General features: G+C 37.3%; 1 long non-coding RNA gene across 1 annotated transcript in view; it reads right to left on the reverse strand.

The window, feature by feature from the left end:
- The window catches only part of LOC144577980 (uncharacterized), a 58,105-nt gene extending 39,576 nt beyond the window's left edge, over positions 1-18,529 (reverse strand). The window contains exon 1 of the long non-coding RNA XR_013522855.1: positions 18,086-18,529. This is a non-coding gene — a long non-coding RNA (uncharacterized LOC144577980). The remainder of the gene's footprint in view (positions 1-18,085) is intronic.
- Positions 18,530-20,496: the final 1,967 nt, after the last annotated feature.

The following is a 20,496-nucleotide window of genomic DNA, read 5'->3' on the forward strand; positions in this document are numbered from 1 at the left end:
CCAAGTCTGCAAAATACCGAGCCAACATCATGATGACAAGATCAAATCCACACTTAGGAATACTGAACTTAAATGTAAATGGGCTAAATGTCCCAATTAAAAGACAGAGTAGCAATCTGATGAAGAATCAAGACTCACTGGAGTGCTGTCTTCAAGAGACTCATTTCACATGCAGTGACACATAGAGGCTCAAAATAAAGGGATAGAGAAAAATCTACCAAATAAATGGAAAACAGAAAAAAGCAGGGGTTGAAATCCTACTAACAAAACAGACTTTAAAGCAACAAATATTAAAAAATACAAAGAGCGCATTACATAATGGTAAAGCGTTCAAAGCAACAAAAGGATCTAAATATCCTAACTATATATGCACCCAACACATGAGCACCCAGATTTATAAACCAAATTTTTAGAGAGACTTAGACTCCCACACAATAACAGTGGGAGGCATCATCACCCACTGACAATATTAGACTGATCATTGAGAAAAAATTAACAAAGAATATTCCTGAATTTTAGTCATATTTATTTCCCATTCTCTGGCATGTAAATGTCTCACCAAAAAGTCCAACGTGTTTGCTACTTCTTGCTCAGTGGATTCAATCAGCATAATGTCATCAATGTAATGGACCAATGTGGTATTTTCCAGAAGTGAAAAGTCATCTAGTCTCTCTGAATAAGATCATAACACAAAACTGGAGAGTTGATATGTCCCTAAGGTAGGACAGTAAAGGTATATTGCTGGCCTTGCCAGCTGAAGGCAAATTTCTTCTGGTGGGCCCAGTGGACTGGAATGGAGAAAAAGGCATTTGCCAAGTCAAGGGCTGCATGCTAGGTACCAGGAGATGTGTTAATTTGCTCAAGCAATGAAACCACATCTGGTACGGCAGCAGCAATTGGAGTCACCGCTTGGTTAAGTTTACTGTAATCCACTGTCTTTCTCCATAAGTCATCTGTCTCCTGCACAGGCCAAATAGGAGAGCTAAAAGGGGATGTGGAGGGAATCACCACCCCTGCATTATGGCACTGGGGAAATGACCACAGGATGAGTCTGGAGACCCACTGGAACCACTGTAAGTCAGAATGAGCTAAAACTGCATTAATTACCTGACCTCCATAAGAACCTACTTTAACTGGAGGACCACAATGACGTTTTGGGCTCCCTGGAATCAACATCAGCTCAGAGCCAGTGGTCCCCAAAATGTCTGGTGATTTCCCTTTCACCAATGCAGAGTTAACCTGGTAAAAGGGTGAATATCTCTTTGGGGAAGGATGAGAGAAAGATTCACTGCATAAATTGTCAGTAATGTAGGGGGGTCCTTTGTCAAAGGGACCCAGAATCCCCTTCATTCAAGAGACTCTGAGTCCATAAACTGGCTCAAGCCTGGAAACTGATTAAGGTACCATGATTTTCTGTTTTCATAATCAAAGTTTATCTTTTGTTCATTAAACCTAGAAATTTTCTGCTTGTATAAATTAAGTAGGAACGTAGTAGGCTGTATCAATTTCATTTCTAGAAACACAATGATTAATTAGCCAATGCTAGAGCTCTACATGAGTCATACTATTCTGATTGCCAATTTACCTCTGCTGTCCCTTATGGTAGCTATGAGCACCTTGCCTTTGGTGGTTGAGTACTGCCACATGGCCCCTGCCACCTCAGAGTCCAATTATTCTCATTGTATTTAAATTTTCTGGTTGAGTGACTGAGGTTCCCAATATTAGTGCTGACATACAGAGAAAACCAATTACAGGGCTCTTTGAAGATGCAGGTGCTGCCCTAACAAATCTATTTTGCAAGGCATTGGTCGAGGATATATCTTCTGTACCCTCCCAGCTGGGATGAGTTGATCCAAAGTGACTGATCCACGCCACCAGCCCAATCTCACGAAGCCTTTGGATCCCTTCCTCTACATTAAACCAAGAGAGACCAGGCATTTCCAGCTTGCTCACAGTGTGCCATCTTTTAATTCATATTTCAGCTAACTATGCAAATAAACTATAAGAACCTTTGTTAACTCCTCGATCTGCAACATTAAATGCAGAGGCCCTACTTAGTGGGCTCAAATTAATAAAATCAGCCTGATCCAATTCGATGTTCCTTCCACCATTAACCCATACCCTTAATATCCATTCCCATGCCTGTTCTCCAGATTGCTGTTCATAAAAATTAGGGAATTCAAACAGTTCTTTTCTAGTGTAGCACACCCCTCGTGGGTTACAATCTCAACCTCACTTCTATGAGTCCTTCAGGACTTTAGTCTAGTTATAGGTCCAGAAGAAAACAGAGGTTTTAGGGGTGGCTCCTGAGGAGAATCAACATTACCTTGCCTGGCAACTACCTCAGGGGAGGCTATAACTGTTGCATGAGGCAGTAGGGTTTTTATCCTCAGACAAAGGTGGAAAGGCTGATGGGTTGGGGAAGGGGTGTTGCCACTACTGGGGATGGGGAAGCTGTTCCCTCTGGCAAAAAAAAAAAAAAAAAAAAAAAAAGTTATCAGAGTTTACAAACTCAGTGTCCTCAGCTTCATCAGTGTCCTCCCACACATACCCATTTCAAGTTTCAGAGTCCTACTCTCTTCCAATCAATGCCCTCATTTTAAGAGCAGACACATGGCAAGCCTGTGCATGCATCTTTTGTTGCAGGTCAGCCACTCCCATGATAAGAGGTTATTATGTCTGTTTTTCCACAATTTCAACTCTTTCTCTACAGGAGTCTCAGAGCAATCTAAGCAGATTTGAGGCTCAGTATCTGCTTCTCAAGCCAGAGACAGATTGTGGAGTTCATCATTTTCTTTCAACACTTTATCCACTGAACTTAGGAACAACAAACCAGCTTTATTATGTTCCTTGGTTTTCCACATATGGTCTAAGGTATTAGGCATGGAGTCACTAAACCCCTTATCTCTCACAATCTGTGAATCATGAGTGTCAAATGCATTTATTTTACATAATTCTCTAAACAGTTCACGCCATGTACTATCAGTATTCTCCATACTATTAACAGTAGAGTCCTTAGCATTTTTGAGTCTAATTATATTAAGCAGTCAACTCCAGAAACCCCAAAACCAATGAAAGGGCTCCATCCTTAATATTGTGTTCCTCTAGAACTACTCCTGGTACCCAGTTTTTCAGGGTTCTCTAGAGGAACAGAATAAAATCTATCTATCTATCTATCAATCTATCATCTATCCATCCATCTATCTATCTATCTATCTGAATTTACTAAGTATTAACTTACATGATCTCACAAGGTCCCACAATAGGCTGTCTGCAAGCTGAGGATCAAGGAGAGCCAGTCTGAGTCCCAAAACCGAAGAACGTGGCGTCCGATGTTTGAGGGCAAAAAGCATCCAGTATGGAAGAAAGTTTTAGGCTGGGCACCAGGCCAGTCTCTCTTTTTCACATTTTTCTGCCTACTTTATATTCACTGGCAGCTGATTAGACTGTGCCTACCAGATTAAGAATGGATCTACCTTGCCCAGCCCACTGACTCCAATGCTAACCTCTTTTGGCAACACCCTCACAGACACATCAAGGATCAATACTTGTATCTTTCAATCCAATCAAATTGACACTTAGTATTTATCATCATAATAAGTAACCAAAATTAGAGCCAGCTGAGGGAGAGACAGACATGAAAAACCATTCAACAGATGAGCAATTCCAGGATCCGTTTTTTGGAAAAATTAATAAAATAGATAAACCACTAGCTATGCTAATAAAGGAGAAAAGAGAGAAGATTCAAATGAACACCGTCAGAAATGACAAGGGGGATACTATTACTGACCCCACAGAAATACAAACAACCATCAGAGAATACTATAAACACCTCTATGGAAATAAACTGGAAAATCTAGAAGAAATTGATACATTCTTGGGCATATACACCTTCCCAAGACTGAACCAGGATGAAATTGAATATCTGAACAATAATGAATTCTGAAATTGAGGCAGTATTAAATAGCCTACCCACCAAAAAAAGACCTGGACTAGATGGAATCACAGCTGATTTCTACCCAATGTATGAAAAAGAGCTGGTAGCATTTCTACTGAAACTATACTAAAAAAATTGAAAAGAAGAGACTTCTTACTAACCCATTCTCTGAGGCAAGCATAATCCTGATACCAAAAACTGGCAGAGAGACAACAAAAAAGAAAACTTCAGGCCAATATCCTTGAAGAAAATCCATGCAAAAATTTTCCACAATATTACTGGCAAACTGAATCCAATAGCACATCAAAAAACTTATCTACCACAACTAAGTTTGCTTAATCCCTGTCATACAAGTTTGGTTCAACATATGCAAATCAGTAACTGTGACTCATCATGTATACGGAACTAAAGACAAATACTACATGATTATAGATGCAGAAAAATCTATTGATACAATTCAACATTCATTAACGTTAAAAATTCTCAATAAGGTATGTATTGAAGGAACATACCTCCAAATAATAAGAAGCATTTATGACAAATCCACAGCCAATATCATACTGAATGGGCAAAAGCTGAAGGCATTTCCATTGAAAACTGGCACAACACAAGAATGTCCTTTCTTACTACTACTATTTGCCATAGTACTGGAAGTCCTGGCCAGGTCAATCAGTCATGAGAAAGAAATAAAGGGCATCCAAATAGGAAGAGAAGAAGCAAAACTATCCCTTTCTGTAAACATGACCCAATATCTACAAAACCCCAGAGTCTCAGCCTAAAAGCTTTTTAAGCTGATGAACACCTTCAGTAAAGTCTCAGGATGCAAAATCAATGTGCCAGAATCACTTACATTCCTATACATCAATAAAAGTCCACCCAACAGTCAAATCAGAAATGAACTCCCATTCACAATTGCCACAAAAATGATTAAAACCTAGGATTAGAGCTCACTAGGAAAGTGAAAGATTTCTACAAGGAGAACTAAAAACCACTGGTAAAGGAAATCAGAGATGACACAAACAGAAAAACATTTCATACTTATAGAGAGAAGAATCAATATTGTTAAAATGGCCATACTGCTCAGAGCAGTTTACAGATTAATCCTATTCCTCTTAAACTACCATTGAAATTCTTCACAGAACTAGAAAATATGACTTTAAAATTCATATGTAACCAAAAAAGGGCCCAAATGCCCAAGGTAATACTAAGCAAAAGGAACAAAGCTGGAGGCATCATACTACCCACCTTCAAACTATGCTACAGGGCTACAGTACCCAAAACAGCATGGTGCTTGTACAAAAGCAGGCACATTAGACCAATGGAACACAATGGAGAACCCAGAAATAAGACTACACACTGATCTTCAACAAAGCTGATAAAAACAAGCAATGGGGAAAAAAATTCCCTTTTCAATCAATGGTACTGGGATAACTGACTAGACATTTGAAGAAAACTGAAATTTTACCCCTTTCTTACACCAGAAAAAATATCAAATCAAGATGAATTAAAGACTCAAATGTAAAACCCAAAACTGTAAAAATCCTGGAAGACAACCCAGACAGTACCATTCAGGACATACTCACAGGCAAAGATTTTATGCCGAAGACACCAAATGGAATTGCAACAAAAGTAAAAAATGACAAATGGGATATAATTAAAGAGCTTTTGCATGACCAAAAGAATAAAAACACAAACTATAAACAGTAAACTGACAACCAACTAAGTGGGAGAAAATTTTTACAACTATACATCTGACAAACATCTAATATCCAGCATCTATAAGGAACTTAAATTCATGGGAAAAAAACAACACAATTAAAAAGCGGACAATGGATATCAACATTTTCCAAAAGCTGACATACATGGGGCCAACAATCATATGAACAAAAGCTCACTATCACTGAATATTAGAGAAATGCAAATCAAAACTGCGATGGGATACCATCTCATACCAGTCAGAATGGCTACTATTAAAAAGTCAAAATAAAAAAACCCACACACAAAATTGCTGGTGAGGTTGTGGAGAGAAAAGATCACTTACACACTGCTGTTTGGAGTTTAAATTAGTTCAGCCATTGGGGAAGACAGTTTGGCAATCCCTCAAAGAGCTAAAGACAGAAATACTATTTGGCCCAGCAATTTCATTCCTGGGTATAAAACCAAAGGCATAAAAATCATTCTGTTATAAGGACACATGCACATATGTTCATTGCAACACTGTTCACAATAGTGAAGACATGAAATCAACCTAAATGCTCATCAGTAATAAATTGGATAAAGAAAATGTGGTACATATACACCATGGAATACTATGCAACCATAAAAAAATGAGATCATGCCTTTTGCAGGGTCATGGATGGAGCTGGAGGTTATTATCCTTAGCAAACTAATGCAGGAACAGACAACTAAATACATGTTCTCACTTATAAGTGGGAGCTAAATGATGAGAACACAGGGACACAGAGGGAGACAACACACACTGGGGCATATTGGATTGTGGAGGGTGGAAAGGTGAGAGGAGAAAGATCAAGAAAAATAACTAATAGGTACTAGGCTTACTATCTGGGTGATGAAAGAATCTGTCCAACAGTCCTCCATGACACAAGTTTATCTATGTAACAAACCTCCACATGTAACTCTGAACATAAAAGATAAAATAAAAAATAGGAGAAAGGAACCATACACCAATAAATGCAGGTGGCCTCTAGAAGCTGAAAAGGCAAAAATACATTCCCTATAGATGTTCCAGAAGTACAGTCTTGTTGGTTTTAGTCCATTGAAGGCCATTTTCAATTTGTAACTTTCAGAATTCGAAGAAAATAAAGACTGTGCTATATCAAGCCACTAAGTTTGTAGTATTTTTTTGTTACAGCACAATAGAAGTTAATACAGATATAGCCTCATTTTCTGGTCTTTTCTTCACATTGGAATATTTCAATAATCTATTCTTAATTTCTCTTCCCTTCTCTTCCTTTTTCCCTTCTCTCTTCTATCCTCCCCCTCCCTTCCCTTCTCTCCTTCATTTTCATTCACTCTCTTGACAATCTCTTTTAGGCACATGGCTGTAGAAAGTAACTAAATGTTAATGACTTCTAAATCTCTGTTTCCTGGCAGAATGCCACTCCTGCTCTTCAAATGACTATCTCCACTTGGGTGTAATAATCATCATCAAAATCACCAATTTTAAAAATATTTAACCTCCTCCCATACACAGTCTTCCCTGTGTCCATTAATGGTAACTCTATTATTTTAGTTCCTCAATACAAAAAATTTGGAGTCATCTATGAACCTTTTCCTTTTCTCACATCCCACATCCAACCTGTCAAGAAATCCTGTTGGCTCTACCCTCAAAATATTTCTAAAATCACACTGTTCTCCACCTACATTGAAACAATTCCCCCAATGTATTATCAGATTTCCTGGATTTTTGCAAAAGTCTTCTACATTGATCTTCATGGCAGTCCTTTTTTAATCTGTAGTTTAATTTCAACATTTTTGCCAGAACGATTACTAAAACAAGCCTCCAGATGGCTTTCTCTTGCTTTCTGTAAAGGCCCATCACCACAATGATGTACACACATCTTTGTATCTACCGCCCCATCGTTTCTTAGATGTCATGTTCTACTTACATATTTGCTTTTATTTATTGCAGGAAATGTTTTTCTGTGCTTTCTGGAGAAATGGTGCTAGATAAAAACACTCTGCTAAGATTACCCTTCTGTCAAGAATCCATGGGACTCACTCTCTGACCTCCATTAAGCTTTTTCCAAATATCTGCTTTCGCAGTGAGGCCCTTCTTACCTTCATAGTATACGTCATCATGTTCTCAACCTGTCACTTCCTATCTACTTTTTCTACTTTATTTTCCTTGATGGCTGTTATCCCCATCTCACATTTTATATAGTTTATTTGTGTGTTTGCTTCCTGTCTACTGCTATCTTGTCTACTGATAATGAAGGATGCAACCTTCATTAGGCTTTAGATTTATCTGTTAAATTTCCTATTTATTCAGTGTCAAGAACAGTGTCTGGCACATAGTAGGGGCTTGATAAGTATTATTGCTCATATTTAAATAAATTCACTTTCTCTGTATAGCCTTCCAAGAACAACTGTACTGAGAATAAGATGAAGCATTATGTCCTCTTATAGATCAAGTTTCCGTATGTTTTAGTAATAGATATTTGTTCTTTCATATATTTTTCATTCAAAAAGATGTTTATTCGGTATTCACTGTGAACAGGTTCCTCTGATAGGTATCATGAGAAATGCAACAAGGAATAAGGCTCAGTTTAGATTTTGAAAGATTATTCTCAAGTAGAGAATTAAGAAAATCACAAAATGTCCCAGGCATAGTGGTTCATGCCTGTAACCCAAGCACTTTGAGAGGCTGCGGCAGGCAGATCATGAGGTTAGGAGATCAAGACCACCCTGGCCAATATGGTGAAATCCCTCTTCTACTAAAATATGAAAAATTAGCCAGGCATGGTGAAGCACACCTGTAGTACTAGCTACTTGGGAGGTTGAAGCCAGGGAATTGCTTGAACCCGGGAGACAGGGGTTGCAGTGAGCCTAGATTGTGCCACTGCACTCCTGCCTGGTGACAGAGTGAGACTTCTTCTGGAAAAAAATAAAAAAAGGAAAAGGAAAGAAAATCACAAAATGATGACAATACAGGGAAAACTGTGCTAAGAAACACAACAGAAGCAAAAGTGAGGAAACTTTTTATGTTCAGAATGATTTATTGAAACAACTTTAATCATAAAAATCATTCTAAAAATTAACATTGAACTCTTGTCTGAGTCACTGGAGAATTAGTCTCTAAATTAAGGGTTATGTTTACTCTCCTTTTCTTTCCAAGGACAGTCCCATGGATACTATATTAATTACTATTCGCTCTAGGAAAATTAGATTGCTCATGACCTTAAACATACACAAGGCATGCCAATTTATTTATACTTAACCATGATATAATCTAATTCCCTATAAAAAGGCAAGATGTGTCAAACACTATACAACATAATTATATTGTTATGTGGGTCTAAAAGCACTTTTTTCTCCCGAAAGATTAAATCACTTCCATATAATAGTTTCTGATGTTCCCGTAAGATAGATAGAGGCTGATCGCATCACAGATTTATCTTAGACTCACCAGGGCCAAAAATAATACTGCTTACTTAGGCCATCCCTCTTGTAAATATTCATCATCATGCCACAAGTTAAATCCAGGGACAGAAAGTAGATGGACCGGGACCAATCCATCACTTTTACTCAAAGCAGCATATATCCTGAGTACTGCAAGTAGCAGCATTTTGTTTATATATGGAGGTTGGCATTAGTATTATTGAAGCTCTCAGGATTATTGGAAACATAATTTAACGTGGTTTATGTAGATTTCTTTAATAGTTTTTATGCTCCAAACTTCTAAGTATCACATAAAATATATGTATAATAGAAAAACATACATTCATTAAGTTAATAGTGAGAGTCTATAATTGCCAGTAAAAGCAAATCAGTTAGATTAAGTGGTTACAATATAGTCATACAGAAAATTAATTCCAACAGTGATAATCATTATTATCTGAAATTCATCATCAGGAGAGAGGCATGTTGGAATGTTAACCAAAAAAAAACTGTGCCTATGTTCAAACTCACAGTCTTCCCTATTTTCACCCCCATTACCCTAGTTCACCCTTAATGTGCTTAATCTTACAGAGTGAAAGAGGTAATTGTCAAAATTCCCATTACTAGTTCAGTGCACAAAGCAGGAAAATATAATCTTCTATTAAATGGTATAGTAGAAACTGTATTAGGTTAGGAATATGACTCAAGTGTTTGTCCCATTTCTGTCATTTACTACCTGTAAGATCTCCAGTAAATCATTAAACTTGATAGATTTTTATTTCCTTGAACAGAAAACGGTAAATATATCTTTCCTGTCCACCTTAAAAGAGTACAAAAATTCAATGAAATAGAATATTTAAAATTTGTTTTTACAGTCATAAAACTATTGAAATGTGAAGCATCTTTTATTGCATCATTCTAAACTTTACTATTACTTGCCATTACTTTTCATCTTAATGCAGTGTAGCTTAAAGGCTGCCAAAACCAACTTAGCAAACAGCTTTGATTCTGGGTCATATCTGAACACCCTCAATGAAATGCTTGCAGCCTAATAGTTACCACCATTAGTTCTTCCTAATATTGACCCCTCATTTAAAATGACACCTTAATTTTGCCTTTTTTTTTTTTTAAACAGAGTCTTGCTCTGTGACCAGGCTGGAGGGCAGTGGCACAATCTCGGCTCACTGCAACCTCCCTCCACCTCCTGGGTTCAAGCTATTCTTCTGCCTCAGCCTCCCAAGTAGCTGGGACCACAGGCGCGTGCCACCACGCCTGGCTAATTTTGACTTTTAATACTTGAATTTCTGTTGCGCTTTCTCTAATCCTCTTCTTGGAGATTTCATGTATATTCATATCTTTCACTATCAAATCTTACAGGGCAGCATTATAATTGCCAACATTTGACCTATTCAAAGCCAAATTCATTATTTTCCACTAATTTTGCAATTTCTTTTTCTTTTTTTTTTTTTTGCTCAACATTATGAAATAATTTTTGCATGTCTTTCTCTATCACCTCTTCTACATGATAAATCTCTTACACTCCTTACCTTACCCAGGTCTTACTCCCACTGTAGTACACATTGGCAAGCACACTGGGATTACCTCTGTCAGTTAAACCTATTGTCCAATTATAAATACATGACTTTACTTGCCTGTCTATTGGACTCTTTTTAACTGAAGAGAACTTTGTTTTTCCCAATGTTAGCACAAGGTTTGGTACAAAGTATCTACTCAGTTGGGTGCATGTTGAATTAGTACACAAATGACTTGTTTCCCTCTAGTTTCTTTTTTTATAACTCATAAATTTATCCTCTTTCATATTTTGTTGTTGTTGTTGTTTTGATTAAGTCTTTGTTTTGCAGTCAAACTTTAGTTTAAATCTAGTGGAACTGACAAGCTGATTTTCCGCCCTCAACTTTGCACTTTCTTTTTTCTTTTAGAAACACAACATCATAGAATCTTTTTCACAATCTCTTTTCCTCAGAGCTGGATGGAGTGTGCTTTGCTTGTGTTGGGTGAAAGCAGAAAGTATCTGTGTCAGATGATTTTTTTTCAATGATACACAGTAAACTGTGAATCAAATCTAGGTCTTCAGAAACACACTCTAAAGTTCCATTCATTTGTCCATACATTGTATGTTTACTTTTAAATAAATTGTTTTAAGGTGTCATTTACACAAAATGAAATGCACACAATGTAAGTAAACAGTTTTATGAGCTTTGACAATTTTGTACACCCATGTAATCACCCTGATTCAATATATAGACCATTTTTATTACCCATAGGTTCTTTCACTCACCACTTAGCAGTCACTTCAACCCTCATTTTTGCCCCCAACTAACCTATGATCTATAGACAAACCCTCACTTTCCACTCAGGTCCAAGTGGGAAATTTCAAGAAACCTAGGCTCGTACAGTGTTTTACCAGCACTCTCTGCTAAGAAAGCTTGACATTGTACTCACTTTAAAGGTAAAATATTTAACAGTATCTCATTATTTATCATGGAGCGTATATTGAAGGCTTCATTCAGAGCTGAGAGGTAAAACATTGAATAAATGGCATATATGATGTATCCTGATAAGAAGCTGACAAACTATATAAGAGATCAAATTTGAAACATTCCATTCAAAAGTTACCATGACAGTTTTTATAATTCTAGCCATTCTCATGGGTATTCATATTTCTTTGTCCACTTGTCTATCTCATTTTCTGAAATGTCTTCTCAAATATTTTGCCCAACTTCTAGTTGGTTATTTGTCTTATGCTTGAGTTTTAAGAATTATATTTAGGGCCAGAAGCAGTGGCTCACTCCTGTAATCTCAACAATTTGGGAGGCAGAGGTGGGCAAACCACAAGATGAGGAGTTTGAGACCAGCCTGGCCAACATAACGTCACCTTTTCTGCAACAGAACACTAAATATTTTCATAGTAATACTTGCAGCTAGACCTAAAAGTCAACTGGGATCACTACTGGAAATCTGAGCATAAAAATTACTTATGGCAAAAGAAAACTTTTTTGATATAGTACTGAAGAAGGGATCAGAAAACTCAGAAAAGTGGGACAACTAAAATGGATTTTTTGTAAGCATTAAGAAAGCACCACCTGAACATGTTGCTCAGCAAGACCTTTTACTAGGCCAATAAGAAATTGATGAAGATGACAATAGAATCTGAAAAGTTCGGTGGTAGCAATCCTTGGAGGACAAGGTTTACAGTAGGAGATGCTTCTGTGGAACCAGGCTTCTTAATATAAATTGGAGATGATGAGATCACAGAAGGCCAGAAGCTAGATGTCAACCCTTAATCCATATATGCAGGGTAGATGTGATCAACATAAAAGGCAGCAAGTTTGGAGTGATAGTAAAGATGCCTTGACACAGGCATACATTGAAGAGCTACTAAGATTCCTCAGGAAGACAGACGTATAAGATGCTGCTCATCTTGCAAAAAAGAAATCAATTTTTGGCAAGCAGAAAACTATCATCAAAAGTTACAAAAAAGTTGGAGAGAGATCCAAGATGGCCAATCACTAGCAGCTCAGGATCATAGCTCCCAGTGAAATGAGAGGACGCCATATTTTCAGATGAATTTTTGTTGCTCACGGACCAGGAGATTCCCAGTGGAGGAGCCCCACGGGTCGCAAGCATGACTCTTGTGGCTGGTGCAGTGGTTTTGCCAGTGCCCCAGCAGGCGGTTTTCGGTGCAGAGTCAACGGGACTGGGTCCCCTTTTGGTCGACGTTTGGAGCTCCGGGAAAGCACAGTTGCCCATTCAGCTGATTGAAGAAGGGATTCAGGAGGGAAGCCAGACTGGAGATGCCTGGGCAGAAAAGCACCAAGAATCTTGATGCTGCTATTTTAGCCAGCACAGCGGGTTGCTCAGATTTTGGTGCTGGGAATCAACAAGTTGGACATCCACTCAGAGACCTAATTTCAAAGTCAGTAATTACAAAGACAACTGGTGGATAAATTTACAATGAGAGGAAGAAACCAGTGTAAGAAGGCTGAGAATACTCAAAATCAGAAAGCCTCTCCCTCAACAGAGGATCATAGTTCCTCAACAAGGTAACAAGGCCTGATAGAGAACGAGTGCAATCCAATAACAGCATTAGGCTTCAGAAGGTGGATAATAAGAAACTTCTGTGAGTTAAAAGAACATGTTCTAGCCCAATGTAAAGAAACTAAGAACCTTGAAAAAACGTTTGAGGAAATCCTAACGAGAATAGACAATTTAGAGAGGACTATAAGTGAATTAATGAACTGAAGAATACAATACGGGAACGCCAAGAAGCATGCACAAGTTTAAACACTTGAATTGATCAAGCAGAAGAAAGGATATTAGAGGTCAAAGACCAAATTAATGAAATAAAACAAGAAGACAAGATTGGAGAAGAAAAAGTAAAAAGGAATGAGCAAAGTCTCCAAGAAATATGGGACTATGTAAAAAGACCTAATTTACGTTTGAAAGGTGTACCTGAATGTCATGAAGAGAATGAATCCAAGCTGGAAAATATTCCTCAGGATATTACTCAGGAAAACTTTCCTAACCTAGAAATGCAGGACAATACTCAACTCCAGGTAATACAGAGAACACCACAAAGATACTCCTCAAGTAGAGCAACCCCAAGACACATAATTGTTATATTCGCCAGGGATGAAATAAAGGAGAAAATTCTAAGGGCAGCTATAGAGAAAGGTCAGATTACCCATAAAGGGAAGCCTATCAGACTTACAGCAGATCTCTCAGCAGAAACCCTACAAACTAGAAGAGAGTGGGGGGTCAATATTCAATATCCTGAACGAAAAGAATTTTCAACCTAGAATCTCATATCCAGCCAAATTAAGCTTCATAAATGAAGGAAAAATAAAATTTTTCACAAACAAGCAAGCACTCAGAGATTTCATCACCACCAGGCCTGCTTTACAAGAGCTTCTGAAAGAAGCACTACACACAGAAAGGAACAACCAGTATCAGTCACCCCAAAAACTTACCAAAATGTAAAGAGTATCTTCATAATGAAGAATCTATATCAACTAATGGACAAAATAACCAGCTAGCATTAAATGACAATATTAAACTCACAAATATCAATATTAATCCTAAATTTAAATGGATTAAATGCCCCAATCAAAGACACAGACATGCAAACTTAATAAAAAGTCAAAACACCTTGGCACACTGTATCCAGATCCATCTCATAAGCAAGGACACACAAAGACTCAAAACAAAAGATTGGAGGAAGACTCACCAATCAAATGGAGAGGAAAAAAAAAACAGGAGTTGTGACTTTCGTCTCTGGCAAAATAGACTTTAATAGTAACAAAGACTAAAAGAAACAAAGAAGGACATTACATCATGATAAATGATGAATGCAACAATAGGAGTCAATGATGATAAATATATATGCACCCAATATAGGAACACCCAGATATATAAGACAAGTACTTAATGACTTATAAAGAGACTTGGACTCCTGCACAATAATAGTGGGAGACATTGACACCACATTGTTAATATTCAATGGATCAACAAAATAGAAAATTAACAGGGACATTTATGATTTGAACTCAGACCTGGAACAAGAAAACTCAGTGAATATTTATAGAATTCTTCACTCCAGGTCCACAGAACATACATTTTTCTCAGTATCACATTACATCTATTTTGAAAGTACCACATAAATAGAAGCAAATCACTCTTCAGCATTTCTATAGCATTTCACAGATTTAAATGAAATATTGATGGCTGTTTGTTTGTTATTTTCTTTCCTTATTCCTTCCTGTCTCTGCTGTTAAGCACAATTATCAGCAGAAAAGAGGTTTTTAATACCTATTTTTAGATTGCACTCCAGCCTGGGCAATAGAGCAAGACTCCTGTTCTTTCTCTCCCTTTCTCTTTTTCTCATAAAAAAAATGTTACAATAAAAATTGTTCTCCCTCACTGAGTTTCAAGACCTAATTCTATTCACTGACTCAGAGATCCTTGAGAAGGGAACTGTCATGCTGATGTAACATGTTAAAAAATGCCTACAATTTTTTCCCCAAAGGGACCTGCGCCAGTTTTCAAGGCACCGGTGCCCTAGAGAATGAGAAATATTTTGATTTTTCAAAGACGGGACATACAGAGTCTGAACCAAGATTAATACTATGAAATGCAATATTCCATCATTACCTTCTGATTAGAATTATGCTAATAGAGGTCAGAGAAAATGATTTTTTTGGCCAAAATGTATAATACATTGTTTTCAGTGGATCCATATACCCAGCCTACAGTGAATTGTCTGCTCTCCAAATGTATAATGTGCTGATATACTTGCTAACTTGGAAAATCCTTATTTAGGTTTCATGACCTGTGAAGTAAGATGCAACATTCTAAGAAAGCCAAGTATAAATACACCTTGGATCTGGCATAATGTCACCTGTTCTGCAACAGAACACTATTCAATGTTTGAAACTGAAAACAAATTACCCTGTGACTGAAGCTGCCCATCATGAGCTGGCTCTAATCAGTTCCCCAAACAGAAAATAAGTCAGGCACAACTAAAATCATTTTATTTGAATGGCACATTTAAATTACTGACAGGGCAGGTTCAAAAGATGTGAATTTAAAGGTGATCCAAATAGCCCTGTTACCTATATGTCTCACTAAAACCTCTTCCTCAACTCGCACCTGTGGTCTAATGTAATGACCCGTTCAACAATCTTAACAAAAAAGCAATAATTTAAGCTCAGTTCAAATTATGTATCAAGACTGAATTTATTACTGTACCATTCAGTTGTATTAGTACCTGAGCAAAATGACATTAGTGTAAAGAAATACAGTAAGCAGAGCACAAAGCAATATATTCATTCAGTTCATATAGAGAGAAGTGCCTCATGTACAAATGTGCATGGACTTCTAAGCAGTGAAAACCACCTCGACTGGTTGGTAAGGAGCTAGAAATCAACTGAACCAGAGGCTAAAAGACAGGGATGTGTGGATAAAGATTATGCGGCTGGAAAGTGAAATTGAACAGAAAGCATACAAATAGTTTTGCTAGCATTAATGTCCTCAGAGAACATCCAATTCAGATGGAATTCTCCAAAGCTAGATGGACAGGATCATTGGTTCTGTGGATGCCAGTTACCCTCTCTTCTTGGCCATACAAATGTTGGCTCAGTAGGGCAATGAACATGTATATATATATCACTGTAGCAGAGAGGAGGCTACACATTAGTTTAACAGCCTGGGTTACATCTTATCGAGGCAAATCTAGCTATTGCCACTGCCAGCAGTTGAAACAAAGGTTGAGCTCTAGATGTGGCATAATTTTTTGAGAAGGCTTATTATCTATTTGAAGATGTGATTCATCACCCTGGAGGGTGTAGCAATTCACTCTGACTCAGAAGTGCTTCTTACTGCAAAATGACTTTTCCTCCTACCAGCAGCATTAACATGTGGCTTTTGCAATTCATCTGTTGATATGTTATCCCATGCAATGTTGTCTCAGCCCAAAGGACAACCTCACAGCAAATAAAATATTTCAATAGGCCCAAATATTTTGTCATGTACCTTATATTTAAGAAACAGCAGGACTAATGATATGGTGCAATGGTCTATTAAAGTTCATTTAGGGTGTCAGCTGAAGGAGAGCAGTGTTTTAGAGTTAGGGTTTTACTCGTCAAGGCATGTTAAACATTCTGAAATACTAGCTAATATGTGAAACTATGCCCTCTATAGAGAGGATTCATAGGTTTGTAAATTAAGAAGTCAAAGTCGGAGTGGCCTTCTCTAGTAGTTGCTGTTGGTCTATGTAATAAAGAGCCTGATTCCATTTCTAAATGTTTGATTCTTGTTAAAAGTTGTTTTGCCCAGAAATGCCTGGAAGGCTATGCTCTATTCTTAGACTGTCCCCTCACCAATGACTAAATGAAATGAGGTTCAGAAGTCCAGTCGCATTTCTTCCAAATGAGATAATTTTGTGGAACCATAGGGTTTCTTATGGAGTCAGGCTGAGACTAGACCTAAGCTAAACACACATCTTTTCCCAGTTTCTTTCTTTGCCATACTCTTTTTCACTCCTCTACAGATTCCACATTAAGATTACACATTCAGGAAATCTACCGCATGAGAATCTCATCTCAGGTTCTGCTTGTTGGGTCTCTGAACTAAAACAGCTATTAACACAAATGATCCTAAGAAACAGACTCTGTGAACAGGATCCTCTCTGTTATTTCACTCTCTGGCCATATGACAGTGAGGACCCCATTACTGGTGAAAGGTAAAATATTGATGATCCCTAGCATGACAAAGTACAATTGCTAAAATGCTCACATTTAGTGAACTGGAAGGGGATGCACAGTTTGGTGCACACACTTGAGAAGTAGAGGAGAAAGAACAATTAAAAAGGCTGTGCCTACTGCTGAGCATCATTAACGCTTTCCATAGAGAAACACCTGACTCAGATGAACTGTTGTCCTATATAATGTTCTTTGCTAACATTCGAAGAGATTCTTATTTCCTAGAGCCAGATGGCAGGATGAACTGAATCTGGGGTGCATAATTAATTGCAAGAATGGCTGAATTTCAAGCCAATGTTTTCCCTGATACTACAATTGATTTAAATGGGTAGTGTCAAGAACCCTGAAAGCTCTGATTACACTGAATTTCCTGGGTTTTTATAAGTTTTCTACTTTGGTAGATTATAGTAGCCTCTGCTTTTATTGAAGACTAGACAGATACCTTACAGACAATGCTTTTCTCCCTTAGAATCTACGTCTTTCCCTTCTATTGGCCACTATCAAGCTGGCTAACTGCACTGGTTACTAACTTGTCTGATATCAGTGACAGAGAACATCCATGCATGCAACAAGTTACATAAACTGGATTTATTATTTATAGATAGGCAGCAAGAAACAACCGAAGCTTAAGATTCTTGCAAGCTGGTCCCCCAGGCTCATGTAAACTGCCCAGGGTGTCCCTACTTGATACATTTTACTTGCACCACTGCTGAGAAATTCCAAAATGCATCCCACCCAGGTTACTTACCTCCGGAGAAACAAGACATGCTGAGTGAATGCACTGAAGGACACATTGTTTCTAAGAGAGAGGAAATCAGCCCTGGGCTATTCTGACTAGTCTCTCCCCAGTCTCAAGATGTTGTATTCCCAGCATAGTCAAGTTACTCTTCAAAACTGCTAACAAGAAAGAGGAGAGAATCTCCTGTTTCAGTCCAAAGATTAAGCCACCTGGAGAACTGTCTTGTAGCCACCAAATAAATAAATTCAGTCAAATCCAAGCAAGATTCAAGAAGGAAGCACCAAGGTTGCTAAGGGAGGAGAATAATTACATTCAAAAAGTCACTCCAGGTTATGGTTAACAAGTACTAGGAAAAAAAGCCAGTTTGCCTAAAAACAGATCCTGAGGGTGCTGCAAAAGGGAGATGTTTTAGTGTGGGAGAACTCTCCCTTGCTACAAGATTTAACATGATTTTAAGGGCTCTGGGAGATAGTTCGAATGCCCTTTTCAGATGACTGATGGAAGCTTGGAAAATGCTATTACTCCTCTCAGATTAGATGCTAAAATTCTCATGGTAAAGGACAAAGAATGAGAATAAGGGCTCAGAGAATTGGGTACGCTACAATGGATTTATTATGAAAGACCAAGACACCAAGAAGTTGACAGTATTCTTCAGGAGGGCTGGGAGGTTTTTTGGTTTTACCAAGTGATAAGGAGGATGCTGATATAGGCAGAACCAACTATGTTGAAAAATCCAGCAGCCCATCCTCTATAGCCAATTGAATGCAGTTTCTGGCTCTTTTAAATTTCCGTAACATTTGATTACACATTGTTTATGTGACTTTTGATTTGTGTTGTCTTTCTTATTCTCCCATTTCCACCTATTTGGCTCAATACAGCTACAACTATCCCTGTTACATAGTAACTGTTAAATCCATCTTGGACAAGCTTTGAAACACCAAGTCAAAGTACATCACCTGAAGCACTTAGCATATCATCTTAAAAATGGTAGATACTTCGTAAATAATTGTTAGAGTAAACTGAGGTTACATTACCAAATTAATCTTCCTATAATATCAACACTATAGCATTAGTACCCTACGCAATGTCTAAGTAGTTTTCTATTAAGTTAGAGAATAAAATTAAACTCTTATGTTATAGTCAGAGCTTTACAACATCTGTTCCTAACTTCTACATCTGCTACCAAACATTATATCTAGTCTCACTGTTTAATTCTACTCTAAATTACCTTGTACTTGAACCAATGAAATTTTACTCTCTCCCCACTCGTTCTCTGCCCTTTCCCCTCTCCAATTTTGTGCATATTTATATTTTACTTTCATAATCAATATATAAATAGCCTTGAAAAATAGTCGAGCAGGGAAATAATAAAATACTTACTTGGTGCCACATACACAGTAAATCCTTTGTTGTGGCTTTACTGTGTGTGTGTGTGTGTGCGTGTGTGTATGTTGCAAGGAGTTGGGAGGCAGATGGAAGGAGCTGATAATTCCTACAGCATTTCACTGCTATAATCTTTGTCCTTATTCTTATTCCTACTTGATTTCTTGAGACTGTTCTAATGAGATAGCTGTCTCACTGCTGTGCCATTGGCTGAAAAGATTCCAGAGTCACTTGTAAGAACATACTCATCTCCATCCACTACGTGTGCTTCTGTTTCACTATACATTGGCAATTTTTATCTGAGCTGTATTGGGCTATGCAGTACTAATGTTCAACATGGAAATGGTTATTCAATTTATAATATAAAAATAGATTTAAAATATATATAATTCTTGGAACAATTAGAAAAGAATTCCTCTTACACATCCTTATAATAAAGATACCATGTGATGTAAGAAAAATGTCCCTGAACATTATTCTTAAATATAATCAGTGAGTTACCTAGAGTTGGTAATTTCAGTAAAGATCAATATATCAGACTAATAACATTGCACCAAAGTATAGTTTAGAGTATGTAGCGCATTGGGAACCCAGCGGATTATATTCCAATTAGCAACTTTCTGTTCATCCTGTTCAACTACACTTGGTACTCACACTTTTGTTGTGTATTCCTTATCTCCCTCCCGTGGTATTACGTAAGTGATACCTATCTAAGTGATATATTTAATTTCCAGTAACATTTTTATAGTTGAGTTTGGTAACTACTTTTACGATGACCTTTCTTCAGGATCAACTCCAATCATCCATCTCAATTTAGCCAAAATCTAATTCTTCAGTAACTTTTTTCTTCCAGGTGTATTAATTTATTTTTTTAAAAACATATAATTAGTATATACTATCTTAGGTACTGAAAATTTAAAGTAGCAATTATTTATTGTCTTCTGAATTTCATTCTTTTAGTACATATTTTTCTCATTAAAATATTTTTATGCATGTCTGTATAAACATATCTCTTTTTGAAAGTATATTGTAAGCCT

Source organism: Callithrix jacchus, chromosome 10, assembly GCF_049354715.1.
Source record: "Callithrix jacchus isolate 240 chromosome 10, calJac240_pri, whole genome shotgun sequence".
NCBI classification, from domain to species: domain Eukaryota; kingdom Metazoa; phylum Chordata; class Mammalia; order Primates; family Cebidae; genus Callithrix; species Callithrix jacchus.